At 47.7% G+C, this 18,179-nt stretch overlaps 1 long non-coding RNA gene across 1 annotated transcript; it reads left to right on the top strand.

The window, feature by feature from the left end:
- Nucleotides 1–637: 637 nt before the first annotated feature.
- Nucleotides 638–11,423, top strand: LOC129625141 (uncharacterized). Its single transcript, XR_008701278.1, has 3 exons — nucleotides 638–720; nucleotides 10,101–10,142; nucleotides 11,228–11,423. It is a non-coding gene; the product is annotated as an uncharacterized LOC129625141 (long non-coding RNA).
- The last annotated feature ends 6,756 nt before the right edge of the window (nucleotides 11,424–18,179 follow it).

Genomic DNA, 18,179 nt, shown 5'->3' with positions numbered 1-18,179 from the left:
TTGCTGCATCACACCTCTGGAGGGGGACACGAAGCTTCTCACAGGTTCCGTCGCTCACCTCCGGGTCACCAGGCTTCCGGAGCATTCGCGGAGCCCGCCGCCAGGGGAGGAAAGCCACCGCCTGCCTTTTCTGGGCGCCTGGGCCGCCCCAGGCTCCATGCTGGGTGAGGGCACCCTGCCGCCCCAGGCTGCCTGAGACGCAGGGCTCGCCTGGGACGTGGCACCCTGGCTGCTAAAGCCGTGGTCTCCAAGATGGACAGGGACAAGCTGGGCACCTTAGTAAAGGCTGCCCAGGGATTAGCTCATTTATTTTTAAATGTATTTTGTTTTGCATAACAGTTTTAGACTTAAGAAAACTACAGAGACCCTAATCCAGAGGGTCCCCACGTGCCTGCCCCCAGTTTATGCTGTTCGTAATCTCTTATATCACTCAGTACATTTGTCACAACTCATGAACCAGTGTGGATACGCTATTATTAACTAAAACCCATCCTTGATTCCTGTGTGGGCTTCCCCGGTGGCTCAGCGGTAAAGAATTCACCTGCCAATGCAGGAGACGTGTTTCGATCCCTAGGTCAGGAAGATTCCGTGGAGGAGGAAATGGTAACCCACGCCAGCATTCTTGCCTGGAGAATCCCACGGACAGAGGAGCCTGGCGGGCTACGGAGTCACAAAAGCATTGGACACGACTGAGCAACTAAACAACAGCAACAATACTTGGTTCGTATTTCCTTTGTTTTCCCCCAACGTCCTTTTCCTGCTCCACCCAAGACCCTGTGTCACGTGTACTCCTCATGGTGCCAGAGGCTCCTCTTGGCTCTGACAGTTTCTCAGACTTTCCTTCCGCTTGATGACTTGACATCCAAGAGTCCAAGTTGGGTGTCCTCTATGATCTCTTTTAATCCTCATGCAGATCTAAGGGGCAGAAACTATTGTCCTGTTTCACAGATGGAGTTGTTGAAGCTTAGGACCAAGATGATAACCAGTAAAGGGATGTAGGAGAAGGTGTTTCCACTGGGGACCAATGGTTCCTTAATCACATCAGTAATAATAATAGCTAATATCATTAGTGCTTGCTGTGTTCCAAGTACCCTGCTAAGAAGCCCATACATATCATATCACTTAATACTCATGACTGCCCTATGTTATGGGGACTAAAATTATGACCATTTTATAGCTAAGAAGGGTACTTGCCTGGTGGCTCAGAGGGTAAAGCATCTGCCTGCAATGCTGGAGACCTGGGTTCGATCCCTGGGTCAGAAAGCTTCCCTGGAGGAGGAAATGGCAACCCACTCCAGTATTCTTGCCTGCAGAATCCCATGGACAGAGGAGCCTGGCGGGCTACAGTCCATGGGGTCGCAGAGAGTCGGACACGACTGAGCGACTTCACTCACTCACTTTTACTATAGATAAGAAAACTGAGGCCCAGGACGTTTCCCTGAGTGTCTCCCTTAGATCTGTATTAGGTGAATTTTTTTTGTCCTGAGGGCACTCTGTACCTCCTTGGATGCACCAGTCAGTTTCTGCAGCTTGTACCCAGATAACTAAAGTAACAGTGGAAGTCACTCGGTCGTGTCCGACTCTTTGCAACCCCATGGACTACACAGTCCATGGACCTCCAGGCCAGAATACTGGAGTGGGTATCCTTTCCCTTCTCCAGGGGATCTTCCCAACCCAGGGATCAAACCCAGGTCTCCCACACTGCAGGTAACTAACACACTCGAATAGTTGTTCTTCTCACAGTGCATCACAGGCACTAGTTAAATTGTCCATCACTCCCCCTCGCCTCCAGGTGATAAGTTCTACTATTTTGCTTTTTTTAAAAAAGAATCTCTATTTCTTGGTACATATATTAACAAATATATCTTAAATATAATTGAAGTACAATCTACAAAAATATTGAATGACTGTGTTGCACCAAAACCAATATAATGTTATAAATCAACTATACCTTCATAAAGGAAAAAAGAAACAACCAGATTATGGAATTTTAAAAAAAATTTTTCTTGGAGTATAGTTGATTTACAATGTACATGTGTTAGCTTCTGCTATACAGCAAAGTGAATAAGCTACAAATATACATATATCCACTCTTTTAGATTCTTTTCCTATATAGGTCATTACAGAGTATTGAAAAGAGTTCCCTGTGTTATTCTAATCCCTGATTATACAATTTTACCATGACTTAAGTGATGGAATTCCAGTTGAGCTATTCCAAATCCTGAAAGATGATGCTGTGAAAATGTTGCACTCAATATGCCAGCAAATTTGGAAAACTCAGCTGTGGCCACAGGACTGGAAAAGGTCAGTTTTCATTCCAATCCCAAAGAAAGGCAATGCCAAAGAATGCTCAAACTACCGCACAATTGCACTCATCTCACACGCTAGTAAAGTAATGCTCAAAATTCTCCAAGCCAGGCTTCAGCAATATGTGAACCGTGAACTTCCTGATGTTCAAGCTGGTTTTAGAAAAGGCAGAGGAACCAGAGATCAAATTGCCAACATCCGCTGGATCATGGAAAAAGCAGGAGAGTTCCAGAAAAACATCTATTTCTGCTTTCTTGACTATGCCAAAGCCTTTGACTGTGTGGATCACAATAAACTGTGGAAAATTCTGAAGGAGATGGGAATACCAGACCACCTGATCTGCCTCTTGAGAAATTTGTATGCAGGTCAGAAAGCAACAGTTAGAACTGGACATGGAACAACAGACTGATTCCAAATAGGAAAAGGAGTACGTCAAGGCTGTATATTGTTACCCTGCTTATTTAACTTATATGCAGAGTACATCATGAGAAATGCTGGACTGGAAGAAACACAAGCTGGAATCAAGATTGCTGGGAGAAATATCAATCACCTCAGATATGCAGATGACACCACCCTTATGGCAGAAAGTGAAGAGGAACTAAAAAGCCTCTTGATGAAAGTGAAAGTGGAGAGTGAAAAAGTTGGCTTAAAGCTCAACATTCAGAAAACGAAGATCATGGCATCTGGTCCCATCACTTCATGGGAAATAGATGGGAAAACAGTGGAAACAGTGTCAGACTTTATTTTTCTGGACTCCAAAATCACTGCAGATGGTGACTGCAGCCATGAAATTAAAAGATGCTTACTCCTTGGAAGGAAAGTTATGACCAACCTAGATAGCATATTGAAAAGCAGAGACATTACTTTGCCAACAAATGTTCATCTAGTCAAGGCTATGGTTTTTCCTGTGGTCATGTAGGGATGTGAGAGTTGGACTGTGAAGAAGGCTGAGCGCAGAAGAATTGATGCTTTTGAAGTGTGGTATTGGAGAAGACTCTTGAGAGTCCCTTGGACTGCAAAGAGATCCAACCAGTCCATTCTGAAGGAGATCAGCTCTGGGATTTCTTTGGAAGGAATGATGTTAAAGCTGAAACTCCAGTACTTTGGCCACCTGATGCGAAGAGTTGACTCATTGGAAAAGACTCTGATGCTGGGAGGGATTGGGGGCAGGAGGAGAAGGGGACGACAGAGGATGAGATGGCTGGATGGCATCACTGACTCGATGGAGGTGAGTCTGGGTGAACTCTGGGAGTTGGTGATGGACAGGGAGGCCTGGCATGCTGCGATTCATGGGGTCGCAAAGAGTCGGACACGACTGAGTGACTGAGCTGAACTGAAGTTCTATTTTTTTGCGGTGGGAGAGAAAGCATAGGTGGGTCAGTGGTAGAGAACTTGCCAACGCAAGAGATGAAAGAGATGCGGGTTTGATCCTTGGGTTGGGAAGATCCCTTGGAGTAGCAACTGGCAACCCACTCCAGTATTCTTGCCTAGAAAATTCCATGGACAGAGGAGCCTGGCGGTCTACAGAGGTCGCAAGAGTCAGACATGAATGAGCACAATGAGAAAGCAAAGGTTTATAACTTTGCTTCTAGCCTTTCTCAATAGGGCTGTTTTTCCTTGTGTTAGATTAACAGTACCCAGTAATGCAAATCTAACAGCCAGCTGGAATTCATTTCCTCTAACGCTGAATGTAAACACGATACACACAACGCTGCTGCCGTTTTTCTTACGCAAACACTTCTAGGGCGTTATTCTGTGAGTTTCCTTGATTTTCTCTTTTTCCTTTTCCTCTTCATTTCTTCTCTCTCTTTCTCATTCTTTCACTCTCTATTAAAAAAAAATCAATGATCAACTCCTGGTTTTTTGATGGAACCCATAATGCAATCACTTTTTATCCAAATTCTTTCAGGGATTTGCACAGTGGAAAATAACCTTAGTCCCAGCTATAATGACAGAGTAGATGGGATAATCAACTAAGTGGTAAGTTGGCTTTAGGTAAGCCTGTTTTCTCCTCAGTAATGTGAGAATACCCTTCCTTATTGCATGCATGAATTGAGAGAATACAGGGGGAAAAATGCAAAACCTGGCGTCTAGCATGTAACAAATCCCCAATAAATGGCAGTGGTGATGATGGGTAGGACATTGATGATGATGATAATAGGGACTGTGAATTGGTTTCTATGCAGTACCCAGAAGCGTGGGAGGCAGCCTAGAGTCCTATTTTGAAAATATTGCATCAGCATAAATATCTCAATTTATAGGGAGAAAAGACGCCACTGGCTACCAGTGCCCATTTTAAATTTTGCATGAGAACAACGAAACACACGGGGGCTGGGTCCCTCTGGCAGAAACACTCCAAAGCTGCGAGGTTCTGGGGTGAGGCTTGCCATGCGCCCGAGTCCTAAGGGAATTCCAAGGAAACTGACAAGGGAAGTGAGGAGTGCGCGCGAGTCCAGGTTGGGCTATTAATGCCTGGCTCTCCAAACTGTCTCATTTTCTGAGCTTCATTTAATTTTTAGGATCACCCGGGGCCCAGCCTGTTAGAAAAGGAAGGATAGTGGAAATTACTCATGAGCTGGCTCCGATTTGATGGAGCCGACCACCTTCGCTCGTGGCGAGAACTCCTGGAAAGGGAGGGCTGGGGAGAGGGCCGCCTGGGTGCAGAGCTTCCTCCCTGCCCGCCCTGCCTTCTAGCTTCCTTGTCAGCGCTGCCATTGATATTAAAATCAAGGGGTTGGCACACAGCTCCTGGTAGCATTGGCAGAATTCCAGGCCGGCTCTAATGAGCCTCACCTGGGCTAATTACATTTTTTACAAACCCTGCTGGAGAGGTGAGAGTTGCCAATCGGTCGTCCAGAGTGATAGTGTCTGGGATTTCTGAGCCCTGAGATTTCTTTCTGTCTCTGGCAGTCAGAGCCGCCGAGGGTCAGAAAGTGGCCTGGGGAAGTCTGGCTACTTGTGGTCATCTGGCAGGACCCTGTCCAGAAAGGGAGACTGCGAAGTTCGGAGGTGAGCCTCAGTCTTGTCCTCCAACGATAGGCTCACTTACCTTCCTGTTATAAATTTGGGCTCCCAGGCCTCACCCTAGACCTCTGGAATCAGAATGTGCATTTTAAACAGAATCCTTGGGTGCGGTGTGTGTACCATGAAGTTTGAGAAACACTGATACAGATTTTCTTCATAATATGTTCCTTAACACCGCAACCTCCAATAGAGACAAAAATTTCCTAGAAGTACAGAGCATAAGGCGCTTCCCAGGTGGTTCCGCAGTAAAGCATCCACCTGCCAGTGTAGGAAACGCACGTTGGATCCCTGGGTCTGGCAGATCCCCTGGAGAAGGAACTGGCAACCCACTCCAGTATTCTTTCCTGGGAAATCCCACGGACAGAGGAATCTGGTGGGCTACAGTCCACAGGGTCACGAAGAGTTGGACTGAGCGACTAAACAACGGAGCATAAAGGACTTCCAGAGGTGAGGGTCAGGGTTCCCCTTCCACTATTTGTCAGCTGTATGACTTGGGCTAGGGATTTAACCTCCTTGAGCCTCAGCTTCCTTATCAGTAAAAATGCATGCTAGGTTTAGTCCCTGTAACACAGGGAGAACGTGAGACTCAAGTGCCTTTCACCACAATACAGGCTTCACAGACAGAGCACACCCAAGCTGGATGAGATTAGAGAGGACTTCTCGGAAGAGGTGGGCTCTAAGTAAGGACTTAGCAGGTGCTTGGGGCGGTTCCCAGGAGCCCACCAGCACGGTGTCTCCCACACCCTCCCTGGTGAGTCTGTTGGTCTCCCAAACAACTAACATAGTGGGGGGCAGTGATGGGTGGCCCACTCATTGCACAAGGTGGAAAAATCTGAAAAGTCAGCTTGATTTTCCCTAGCCTTCCTGTGCCGGCTGCTTTCCCCTCACCAGTCATCAGTATTCACTGCCTCAGGGGAGAGATGATTGCACCAAAAATACAGGGAAAGAAATTTGAGTTTAACAAATGTAGGGTTTGCAAAAAGCATGATTCCAGAGACAACTTAGCGAAAAGACAAGACGTGATTAAGAGCAAGTCTTCCCTGCTGGACTCGACTAGACAAACATGTGGAGCTGGAGGGGGGCAGGGAGAGCTGAAGTGGTGCTGGGGAGTCTAAGGCTGCTCAGCGTTCCCGAGAAAGGGGTGGGTGATAGCAATCCCAAGGGTCTTGAATAGACGCAGGAGAAGCAGTCACATGACCCTCTTCCTGGGAGGCCGCAGTTCCCCATGAATGCCCTGGGCTCCGCTGTAGCTTGCGGGGAAAAGCAGCAAAGTGATTGAGAGGGTCTCCAGCCGAGGGGTCGGGGGTGCCCCCAGGGCCTGCTTTGTGGGCATTGGAGCTGCTCACTCACATAGGGCCCTGTGCTTGGTTGAATGCTGGGCTGTTGCTGCCTTGAAATTCCTAATCATTTTGAAAAAGGAGCCCGCGTCTTCATCTTGCACTGGGCCCTGCAGAACACACCCCGAGTCCCAGCGTGATGGGGTCACACGCGAGCTCCAGGCCTCACGGAACTCCAGGCGGCTCAGGGGGACCGGAAGGCACTTAGAGAGCTTGAGGCCACCACCGTGTCCTCTGGGAGGGACGAAGCTCCCCTGCTCCCTCGGGTTAGTTGCGTATCCTCTGGAGAGCAGTGGGAGCCCTGACGTTTCCGCCACGAAGAACAGTGGCTTGAAACAGACGCTGAGTTCAGGCGAAAAGCGGGAGAGAAGGCGGCGTCTCTCCATGCCTGGGTGTGTGCCCTGTCTGAAGGTTTGCCCGCTACACTTTTCCCCTGGCGTGTTCGGTGGCTAAGCCGAGCTTAGTTCCACTTTCTGCTCTCCCCTGCCGGCGATGAGAGCTGGGCTTGGAGCCCGCCGCCCTACACCCAGGCGCTGGGCCGCCTGCTCACGCTTGCCCACTGGGCTGGGTTGGCACTTCCACCACCAGAGCTTGCCCGGCTCTTGCCCACCTTGATGGGCAAGACACTGCCCTGACCTCACGACCCTGGCGCGAACTGGAGGCGGGCTTGGCAGAGGATCTGGGGCAGGGTTTCTCGCCCTTGGCACGGGGGCGTTTGGCGCTGGATGGGTCTTTGTTGGGGGCCTGTCTGTAGGATGGAGGAAGCATTCCTGGCCTCCACCCCACCCCGCCCAAATGCCAGGGGCACCCCCTCCATACAGACAAACAAGAAGCTCCTTCAGGCTTTGCCAGCAGTTCCCTCGGGGGCAAAACCACCCCTGTGGTTTCAATCCATTGTGGCCAGTTACTGCAAGGTGACCTGGGACAGGTTCTCCATCTGTGAAGGGCCTGAAGGAGACCTTTTGGAAAAGGAGATCGTGAATTTGTTGACTTGTCATCCTCATGGTGAGGGTTCAAGGAGCTGCCACAGGGGGCCTCTTGGTGAAGGCTGGCATGCCTCACAGGGGTCTCTCTCGGCCTCTGCCAAGCCCAGGTCACAGATGAGGAACACAGGCTGCGGGGATGACGGCTCTCCACCATCCCAGGGCTGATGCCCCTTCTACAGTATGTAAAAAATTACAAAAATGGCCCCTGCACTCGGAAATTATGAATGTCCTAAAAACATTTGCATGACCGGGGAAGCTGGTTACGGGCCAGGCACCACGGGAAGAGTGTTACAGGATGACATGGGCCTCACGTGGCGGGCATCCTTGCTTTACAGGTGCGGAAATGGGGCTCCAGGGAGGTGGGCTGGCTTTCCCGATTCCGCACCTGAAGCTGCATGAGTGGAGCCGAGCGCCTGTGCCTCAGCAGGTGCAGCACTGAGGGAGCGTGTCCAAACGTGAAACACGTGTGTGTTCGCACAGCACGCTCAGTCGCCTCTGTCGTGTTCGACTCTTTGTGACCCCACGGACGGTAGCCTGCCACAGTTCCCTGTCCGTGGGGTTCTCCAGGCAAGAATACTGGAGCGGTTGCCATGCCCTCCTCCAGGGGATCTTCCCAAGCCAGGGATCAAACCTGCGTCTCCTGCGGCTCCTATACTGGCAGGTGGGTTCGTAACAACTGGAGCCCCCTGGGAAACCAAAGAAGTCATAGTACATACACACAATGGAATATTACTCAGCTGTAAAAAAAGAAGGAAATGATGTCATTTGCTGTAACGTGGGTGGACCTAGAGATTGTCATTCTAAGTGAAGTCAGACAGGGAAAGACAGATGTCATATGGGATGACTGACGTGTGGAATTTTAATAAGTGATACTAATGAACTTATTTAGAAAACAGACTCACAGACTTTGAAAACAAACTTCCAGTTACTGAAGGGGAAAGGTGGTGGGGGGAGGGATAAATGAGGGTTTGGGGGATTAACATATACACACTATCGTATACGAAATAGATAATCAGCAAGAACATACTGTATTACAGGGACCTCTACTCGATATTCTGTGATAAGTGAAATGGGAAAAGACTCTGAGAAAGAGCAGATGTTTGTGTATGTATAACTGAATCACTTTGCTGTACGCCTGAAACTAACACATCATTGCAAACCAACGCTGCTCCAATATAAAACAGAAATTAAAAAAAAATGCAGTGGCTTATGCTGGAGTCATGCATTACCCGCCCTGTGTCTGCTTCTGCAAAGTCCTATTACTTATTTATTAATTTTCTTTTAGTGGATATACTTTTTTGGCTTAAATATTTCAAGAGGCGTTTTACAGCACTTCTCCAAACCGAAAAGCAGTTTTAGCAGCCACCCATGGAAGAGAGAAATGGGTTTTTCACATTGGGAGTCCATGTTGTTAATTATCTTTGGTAATCCAAACAAGATTCGGATCTGGGCTGGGCGTGGTTGTTCAGCCTCTTGTATTCACTAAACGTTCGATAAACAGGCCACGGGAGATCCGTTGGGCTGGCTCACTCAGCATCCACTCACAGCCACTTTCCCTGCGTGTCCCCTCCTGTGGGGGCTGAAGAGCTGAACACTTGCTATGCCCTTTGCTGTGCGGTGTGGTCATGCGACGCTGCTCTGCCCGCGAGGGGTATGAAGGAACAGAGTCTTTCCCTGATCAAAAAGACAAAACCTTGCCAGATGTTCTTTCATCATGTCCCTCTGTGACGCTGAGTTTCACGTGTTGACTTGGCTGAACTCTGCGTGCTCAGTCGCTCAGTCATGGCTGACTCTTTGCAGCTCCGTGGACTGTAGCCCACCAGGCTCCTCTGTCCATGAGCTTCTCCAGGCAAGAACACCAGAGTGGCTTGCCATGCCCTCCTCCAGGGGATCTTCCCCACCTAGGGGTCGAACCAGGTCTTCCGCATTGCAGGTGGATTCTTTACTGATTGAGCCACCAGAGAAGCCCAAGAACACTGGAGTGGGTAGCCTATCCCTTCTCCAGGGGAACTTGCTGACCCAGGGATTGAACTGGGGTCTCCTGCATTGCAGGTGGATTCTTTACCAAATTCTTCAATCAAACACTTCCCTAGGTATTTTGTAGATGTGATTGGCATCCACAGCTAGTTGATTTTAAGTAAGGACAGTATCCTCTGTAATGTGGGTGGGCCTCATCCAACCAGTGGAAGATCTTAAGAGTAAAACCCAGGCTTCCATGAGGACCAAGACATTCCACCTGTGACCTGGAAGCCTTGGCTGCTGCCGGAGAGTTTCTAGTCTACTGCCCTAGCCTACAAATTTCAGACTCGGTCAGCCAGGCCCACAGCTGTGTAAGCCAGTTCCCTGAGGAAAAATCCTCCTGACCTCTCTGTCTCTCTCTCACGTCTCACTGGCTTGCTCCTCTGGTAGAATCCTGACTGATACTGTCCTCTTCCTTTTCGCAAAGGAAGCGTGAGCTGTGGAGACGTGCCCGGCATCTTGCTGCTGCGTAAGTGACGAGCGTGGGATGGGGCCCTGAGGTCAAGCCAATGGGGAAGCGGGGATGGGGAGGACTCGGGTCTGGGTGGCCTGACCGCGTTCACCTGTCTGCTGAGACAGCTACCACTCAGGTCTGGGTGGCCTGACCGCGTTCACCTGTCCGCTGAGACAGCTACCTCTGGGCATCTTCCCATCACTGAAATTGGAACGTGTCTTCTCAATGATCACATCTTACAATTCATCGACAGGGTTGTTCGGCTTGTGTTGCGTTGTGTCTTTTTCCTTCTGGAGGCACCTCACTAATGGCACAGTTTATCACCGGTGGTGTCTTAGGTTTAATAAATTAGAGTGACTGCAAACCCAATGCTGACTTGATTTAAGGTTTTATATATTTTGGAGTGTCCAGTATGTGAGTGCGGTATTTCCCTGAGCTGGACGCTATGAGATAACCAGTCTTGGAAGGCATTGAGCAAGACCTTCCAATAAAGACGTTAGAGAAGAAAGAACACCTTTCTCCTCTGATGTCTTTACTTTTTTTATTCTTTAATTAATTTTTAGTTGGAGAATAATTGCTTTACAAAGTCGTGTTGGTTCCTGATGTACAACAAGGCGACTTAGTGAAAAGCATATATATATACACATATATATCTACATATACATATACATGTATATATATCCGCCCCCTCTTGAGCCTCCCCCCATCCAGGACGTCACGGATCGCCTAGCTGAGCTTCTTGTGGTATACAGCCTCTCCCCACTAGCTGTCTATTTTATACACGGCAGGGTCCTCTAGTGTCTTTTCTCCTGCAGTTCGGCCGCCGTGTAACAAGGTGGTCGCAGGCTCAACCTTTCATTTCTTCATGAAGGTTTCTTTTAAAACAAACCAAATCCTCCACATACTTGCATTTTACCTGAAGAGACAATCAAAGCTTTCCCAAATCCTGTCCCTTCTCACCCCGCAGAATCCACTCCCCAAGCTTTAATGCAGGTTGAAATGAGCTTTTTTTTTTAACTGATGAAAATATTATAGGAATTTAAAACCAAACCCATTAATATCCTGATTAGACACCCCATGTTAATTGCGGATTCTTTCAGGCGACAGAACAGGTCACCGTCGGGCGTCATGCAATAGCGGTTTCATAAGAGCTGCTTCGAGGAGCTGCCGTTTACGGCTGAAACTTTTCCCGCCTGGCAAGCGAGGCTGGGGAGTGACTTTCCTGTCTCAGCTTGCAAGGAGGAACAGCAGGTGCTGAGTGCTGCCTCTGAGGAGGGGAGCCAGATTGGAAAAAGGGAACCTTGGGGCCCATTTATTTATTTTTTTTTCCTTTTTAAACACGCTTCCTTGAAAACTTAGTACAGACTTTCCTCTTTTCCTCCTGACGCTTCCAAGAAAGGATGATTGAGATGATTCTGCCACACACAAGGAAATGACTCCAGGAAATTTTTCTAACAGGAGACATTTCTGGGATTTCCATCAGCTAATCTCTACCTCCTTCCATGGGTCTCAGGCAGGGGACAAAATCAGACACCTACAAGGTCCACAGAGGGAAAGGCTGAGTGGGGACTGTGGCAAATGAGCCCTGGTTCTGTTCTTTTTATCTACTTGTTTTTGGCTGTGCTGGGTCCTCGCTGATGCGCGGGCATTTTCTCCAGCTGTGGCAGGGAGCTCTGGGTGTGATGCGCAGGCTTCTCCTTGCCATGGTCTCTCTTGTTGTGGAGCACGGGCTTAGCTGCTCTGCAGCATGAGGGATCCTCCCGATTCGGGGATGGAACCCGTGTCTCCTGCATTGGCAGGAGGTTTCCTTACCACTGAGCCACCAGGGAAGCCCCAAACCCTGATCCTGTTTTAAGGTACTAAGACAGAAGGAGCCTTTGCCTGCTGCCTGAGCTCTGTATTTCAGGCGTATCCAGACTCTCATCACCTCCATGGCTGACATCCTAGTCCGAGAGAGTGGTGGCTCTCGGACTCTAGGCTCCAAGGCGCCAGGGACTAGCCCCAGGGCCCGAGGGTATCAGGATCGTATGCGTGCCTGCTCAGTCTCTCAGTCGTGTCTGACTCTTTGTGACCCCATGGACTGCAGCCCGTCAGGCTCTTCTGTCTATGGAATTTACAGGCAGGAATACCAGAGTGGGTTGCCAGTTCCTTCTCCAGGGGATCTTCCCGACCCAGGGATGGAACCTGAATCTCTTGTGTCTCCTGTATTGGCAGGTGGATTCTTCACCACCATGCCACCTGGGAAGCGCTATCAGAATCACATCAAAGGCTTGTTGGAACGTAAGGCACTGGGCCCCATCCTCAGGGTTTCTGACTCAGCAAGTCTCTGCTGAGGCCAAGAGTTTGCTTCTGAACACGTTTCCAGGCGACAGTGATGCTGCTTGTGTGAGGACCGCCCTGAACCGCAAGCCCAGCACTGCATCTCTCGCCTGGGCTGCGAAAGCCTCTGAACGGCCCCTGCTTAGACGCTGTCTTCCCGGAGGGTCCTGGGTCTCCATGGTCCAGCCGTGCTGCCCACACCTCCTGTCTCCCCGCAGGTCCCAGGAAGAGATGCAGGTGTCCCAGCCCCGACTGCTTTCCTGGCATAATCCTCCCTGCTGTCCATGCGATGACTTACGTCTTTGGTCGGCCTCTCCCTGGTTAGTTACTATCTTCTAGTCCAGCTGCCCCATTAACTTTTCTCCATCATACTGCTTTATCGTTAGGTCCCTGAACAGACATTGTTAAAAAAACAAACAAAAAGCCTTTTAACAACTTCCCTAAGAAGAGGGAATCGCTTTTTCTCTACCTGTTGTCTTCTTACATTTCTGAGGCCCATGAACCCAGCCTCACTAGGCACAAATGCTCATCTATCTGGAATCTCCATGGACATTTGGTAATTCTGTCCACGGGGAAATGAGTTATGATGCAACTCATGACAAGTCGGGCAGAGACATCGCTCCCTCTCACTTGGTTTGCCAGAAATGCTGGCATCTTTTCTTCTGAGCTGTTGAGGCTTGAGAACTTCATCCCTTGTAAAGTGAAGCCAGGCACAGTGTGGGAAAGGATTGAGAAGGAGCCCTACGTTCTACAGATGAATCCCAGACAGATGTCAGATAAACATATTTAAATGAACTGAATGCCACTTTTCTCTTTAATCTCTGGTTTCAGAGGGGCCGAAACTTTCTGGACCTTAGTAGTGTGCTCTCACCTCTGATTCCTGTCATATTTCATGCACTTAAAAAAAGTGCCGAGAGGATGGGAGTGCAAAAGGCAGAAAATAGAAAGGATTATATGTTCAAGTGAAAATAAAATATGCAATCTCCACCAGGCATTTCGGTCAACATGACTTAGGAGTGACTGTTGGTACGGAAGAAATAGCCCTGGCTTTCTCAAGACAGCTGGATCGTATCAGACTCTTTGGGGAATCTCAGGATTCACTAACTATATTCCTGTTCTTTCCCCTCACTCTGGCAGTTGAGGAGTTTTCATTGTTCTCACTCAACTTAAAAGTGATGTGTTATATCGCTTTTATGTGTAAAAGGCCTGTGCATCAGCACACATGGCTGCGTGGAGCTGGTGAATCTGAATTCGATTTGAGTTTGAGATTGCGCAATGGTTGTGCAAGTTGAAGCGACGGGGGAGCTGGGTGACGGCACATGTGGCTTCTCTCGACATTTCTTCCCGCTTCCTGTGGGATTTAGAATTATTTCAAAGAAAAAAAAATGCATGAAACTCTAAATATAAATGGTTGTTGTTTAGTCTCTCAGTCATGTCCGACTCTTTTCAACCCCATGGACTCTAGCCTGCCAGGCTCCTCTGTCCATGGGATTCCCCAGGCAAGAACATTGGAGTGGGTTGCCAATTCCTCCTCCAGGGGATCTTCCCGACCGAGGGATCAAACCCGTGTCTCCTGCATTGGCAGGCGGACTCTTTATCACTGAGTCGCCTGGGAAGCCCTAAATATCAGAGACAAAAAGTGTTGATTGGGGCTGACAAATCTATTCTGTGAAGGGCCAGAATATAAATAACAGATAGTTTAGGTTTCACGGACCATATGAGCTCTGTTGCTACTGCTCCGCCCTCTGCCACTGTACCATAAAATTAGCCAAAGATAATATGTAAATGGATGAACATGTCCGTTCAACAAAACTTTATTAACAAAGACAGGAAGTGGACTGGATTTGGCCTGGGGGCTTTGGTTTGTCAACTGCCCACCCCCACCCCCCCCCGCCCCCGCCCCTGCCCCGATCTACAATTTGGGTCCTAAACACTAACGGCTAATAAAATGTTAATCATACACACTCACAGCTTCCTCCTTTCTCTCTCCTTCCCTCCCTTCCTTCTCCCCTCCCTCCTTTTTCCTTCTTTCCTTCCTACTTGTATGCTTTAATTTCCCTTCAGTGAACATTTATTACTTAAGTTGTTAAAAAGTAAGGTTCTTGATGGTTTTGATGATTTGCTGGCTTCTTTTCAGAAAAGATTTGGAAAACCACCTGGACCATCTTACGGAGTTCGGCACCTTTTCCTCTTTTCTCCCCGGAACCATTCTCTCTGTAATTAGTCCAGATGCTGTCTGAGTTTATGACTGATCCTACATGTGGGTTATCTGGTTAATACCTCCAGCGTGGTTTCACCGGTCAGCATCAGCCATGCCAGGAAATGCCAGCCATGAGATGAAACTGATACGGACCATCAGAGGGGGAGAGGGAGGGCGCGGAGCCTTCCGGAGTTAAATTTGGCCATAAATGGTTTTCAGCACTAGATCACAGAAATGCAGACCTTGGGTCTGTGAGTAACCACCGCCCCCATATTTCCTGCCTGCTGGGAGCAGAAGAGAAGAAGGGCTCTTTTATTCTTTTATTTTTACTTGAAGTTCGTTTTGCAATTAACAAGGTGCAACTGAGGTGCTTCCTGGCGTTCTGAGCTGGAGAGCAGGGATTCAGACTTGGCGTGCTGGATGGCTGCCCGAAGCCCCCTCGAGACAAAACAGTCTCGACAGACAGTTGTCTCTCCGGTTTTTAAAGTTCAACAGGAAAGGAGACAGAAGTTGAAGTTCTTTGGCAAATACATTCCGGTGATGAGAAACATTCCTGTTTTAAATTAAGCTTAAAAATCCTTCTGATGGCAATAGTCAGACCTTGAATTTATGGTAAAACCTGATTTTCCATAGAGATGAGGCTTTCCTGGGTGCTAATTCTTGGCTGAAGTCCCGAGGCTTAACATTTTATAGAAATTATTAATAGTAGCGTACTTAATCGCTAATTCAGCTAACTATTCTTACCCTGCCTCTGATGGATGTAACGTGTCTAAGGTATTTATCAACCTGACTAGGCTTATGGCTTTGAAGTATGTAATTTTCTTTATTGATATTCCAACTCTAGCCACAAAAAGATTTAAGGTAACTTATAAAGGGAATAAATAATAAAACACGTGAAAAAAGGAGAAAGGAAATATCTTAATGATAAGAATTAAAATGGCTTCCAACAACACAAGAGAAGACTCTATACATGGACATCACCAGATGGTCAACACTGAAATCAGATTGATTATATTCTTTGCAGCCAAAGATGGAGAAGCTCTATACAGTCAGCAAAAACAAGACCAGGAGCTGACTGTGGCTCAGACCATGAACTCCTTATTGCCAAATTCAGACTTAAATTGAAGAAAGTGGAGAAAGCCACTAGACCATTCAGGTATGACCTAAATCAAATCCCTTATGATTATACAGTGGAAGTGAAAAATAGATTTAAGGGCCTAGATCTAATAGATAGAGTGCCTGATGAACTATGGACTGAGGTTTGTGACATTGTACAGGAGACAGGGATCAAGACCATCCCCATGGAAAAGAAATGCAAAAAAGCAAAATGGCTGTCTGGGGAGGCCTTACAAATAGCTGTGAAAAGAAGAGAAGTGAAAAGCAAAGGAGAAAAGGAAAGATAAAAGCATCTGAATGCAGAGTTCCAAAGAATAGCAAGAAGAGATAAGAAAACCTTCTTCAGCGATCAATGAAAAGAAATAGAGGAAAACAACAGAATGGGAAAGACTAGAGATCTCTTCAAGAAAATTTGAGATACCAAGGGAACATTTCATGCAAAGATGGGCTCGATAAAGGACAGAAATGGTATGGACCTAACAGAAGCAGAAGATATTAAGAAGAGATGGCAAGAATACACAGAAGAACTGTACAAAAAAGATCTTCACGACCCAGATAATCACGATGGTGTGATCACTGACCTAGAGCCAGACATCCTGGAATGTGAAGTCAAGTGGGCCTTAGAAAGCATCACTACGAACAAAGCTAGTGGAGGTGATGGAATTCCAGTTGAGCTATTCCAAATCCTGAAAGATGATGCTGTGAAAGTGCTGCACTCAATATGCCAGCAAATTTGGAAAACTCAGCAGTGGCCACAGGACTGGAAAAGGTCAGTTTTCATTCCAATCCTAAAGAAAGGCAATGCCAAAGAATGCTCAAACTACTGCACAATTGCACTCATCTCACACGCTAGTAAAGTAATGCTCAAAATTCTCCAAGCCAGGCTTCAGCAATATGTGAACCGTGAACTTCCAGATGCTCAGGCTGGCAGAGGAACCAGAGATCAAATTGACAACATCTGCTGGATCATGGAAAAAGCAAGAGAGTTTCAGAAAAACATCTATTTCTGCTTTATTGACTATGACAAAGCCTTTGACTGTGTGGATCACAATAAACTGTGGACAATTCTGAAAGAGATGGGGATACCAGAGCACCTGACCTGCCTCTTGAGAAATTTGTATGCAGGTCAGGAAGCAACAGTTAGAACTGGACATGGAACAACAGACTGGTTCCAAATAGGAAAAGGAGTCCGTCAAGGCTGTATATTGTCACCCTGTTTATTTAACTTCTATGCAGAGTACATCATGAGAAACACTGGACTGGAAGAAGCACAAGCTGGAATCAAGATTGCCGGGAGAAATATCAATAACCTCAGATATGCAGATGACACCACCCTTATGGCAGAAAGTGAAGAGGAACTAAAAAGCCTCTTGATGAAAGTGAAAGTGGAGAATGAAAAAGTTGGCTTAAAGCTCAACATTCAGAAAATGAAGATCATGGCATCTGGTCCCATCACTTCATGGGAAATAGATGGGGAAACAATGAAAACAGTGTCAGACTTTATTTTTTTGGGCTCCAAAATCACGGCAGATGGTGATTGCAGCCATGAAATTAAAAGACACTTACTCCTTGGAAGGAAAGTTATGACCAACCTAGATAGCATATTCAAAAGCAGAGACATTACTTTGCCAACAAATGTTCATGTAGTCAAGGCTATGGTTTTTTCTGTGGTCATGTATGGATGTGAGAGTTGGACTGTGAAGAAGGCTGAGCACAGAAGAATTGATGCTTTTGAAGTGTGGTATTGGAGAAGACTCTTGAGAGTCCCTTGGACTGCAAGGAGATCCATCCAGTCCATTCTGAAGGAGATCAGCCCTGGGATTTCTTTGGAAGGAATGATGCTAAAGCTGAAACTCCAGTACTTTGGCCACCTGATGCGAAGAGTTGACTCATTGGAAAAGACTCTGATGCTGGGAGGGATTGGGGGCAGGAGGAGAAGGGGACGACAGAGGATGAGATGGCTGGATGGCATCTCTGACTCGATGGACGTAAGTCTGGGTGAACTCCGGGAGTTGGTGATGGACAGGGAGGCCTGGCGTGCTGCGATTCATGGGGTCGCAAAGAGTCGGACACAACTGAGCGACTGAACTGAACTGAACTGTGACTAATCTCCCCATTTGTATATGAGCATCCTGGCAACCAGCGCAAAGAAAGAGCAATGCAACCTTCAGTCTTTGTATGATTAGAACAGAAAGATGCCACCTCCTCACTAAATTGGAAAAGATGCCTCATTGCAGATTCCACATGGAGAATGATCAACTATCAATGATTTATCAATAATCAATCCAGGTGTGGAGACTCCAGGACCACGGCCCCAGTGCCCCTCCGTGAACCAGTCCTCCGGGAAGACAGTGGCCCTGCTGAGGGACGGGCCTTCCTTCCACTGGGGGCAGTGGTGTCCACGCTCACCAGCCAGG

Source organism: Bubalus kerabau, chromosome 13 (assembly GCF_029407905.1).
Source record: "Bubalus kerabau isolate K-KA32 ecotype Philippines breed swamp buffalo chromosome 13, PCC_UOA_SB_1v2, whole genome shotgun sequence".
NCBI classification, from domain to species: Eukaryota; Metazoa; Chordata; class Mammalia; order Artiodactyla; family Bovidae; genus Bubalus; species Bubalus kerabau.
This window is presented reverse-complemented; position numbering and strand designations above follow the sequence as displayed.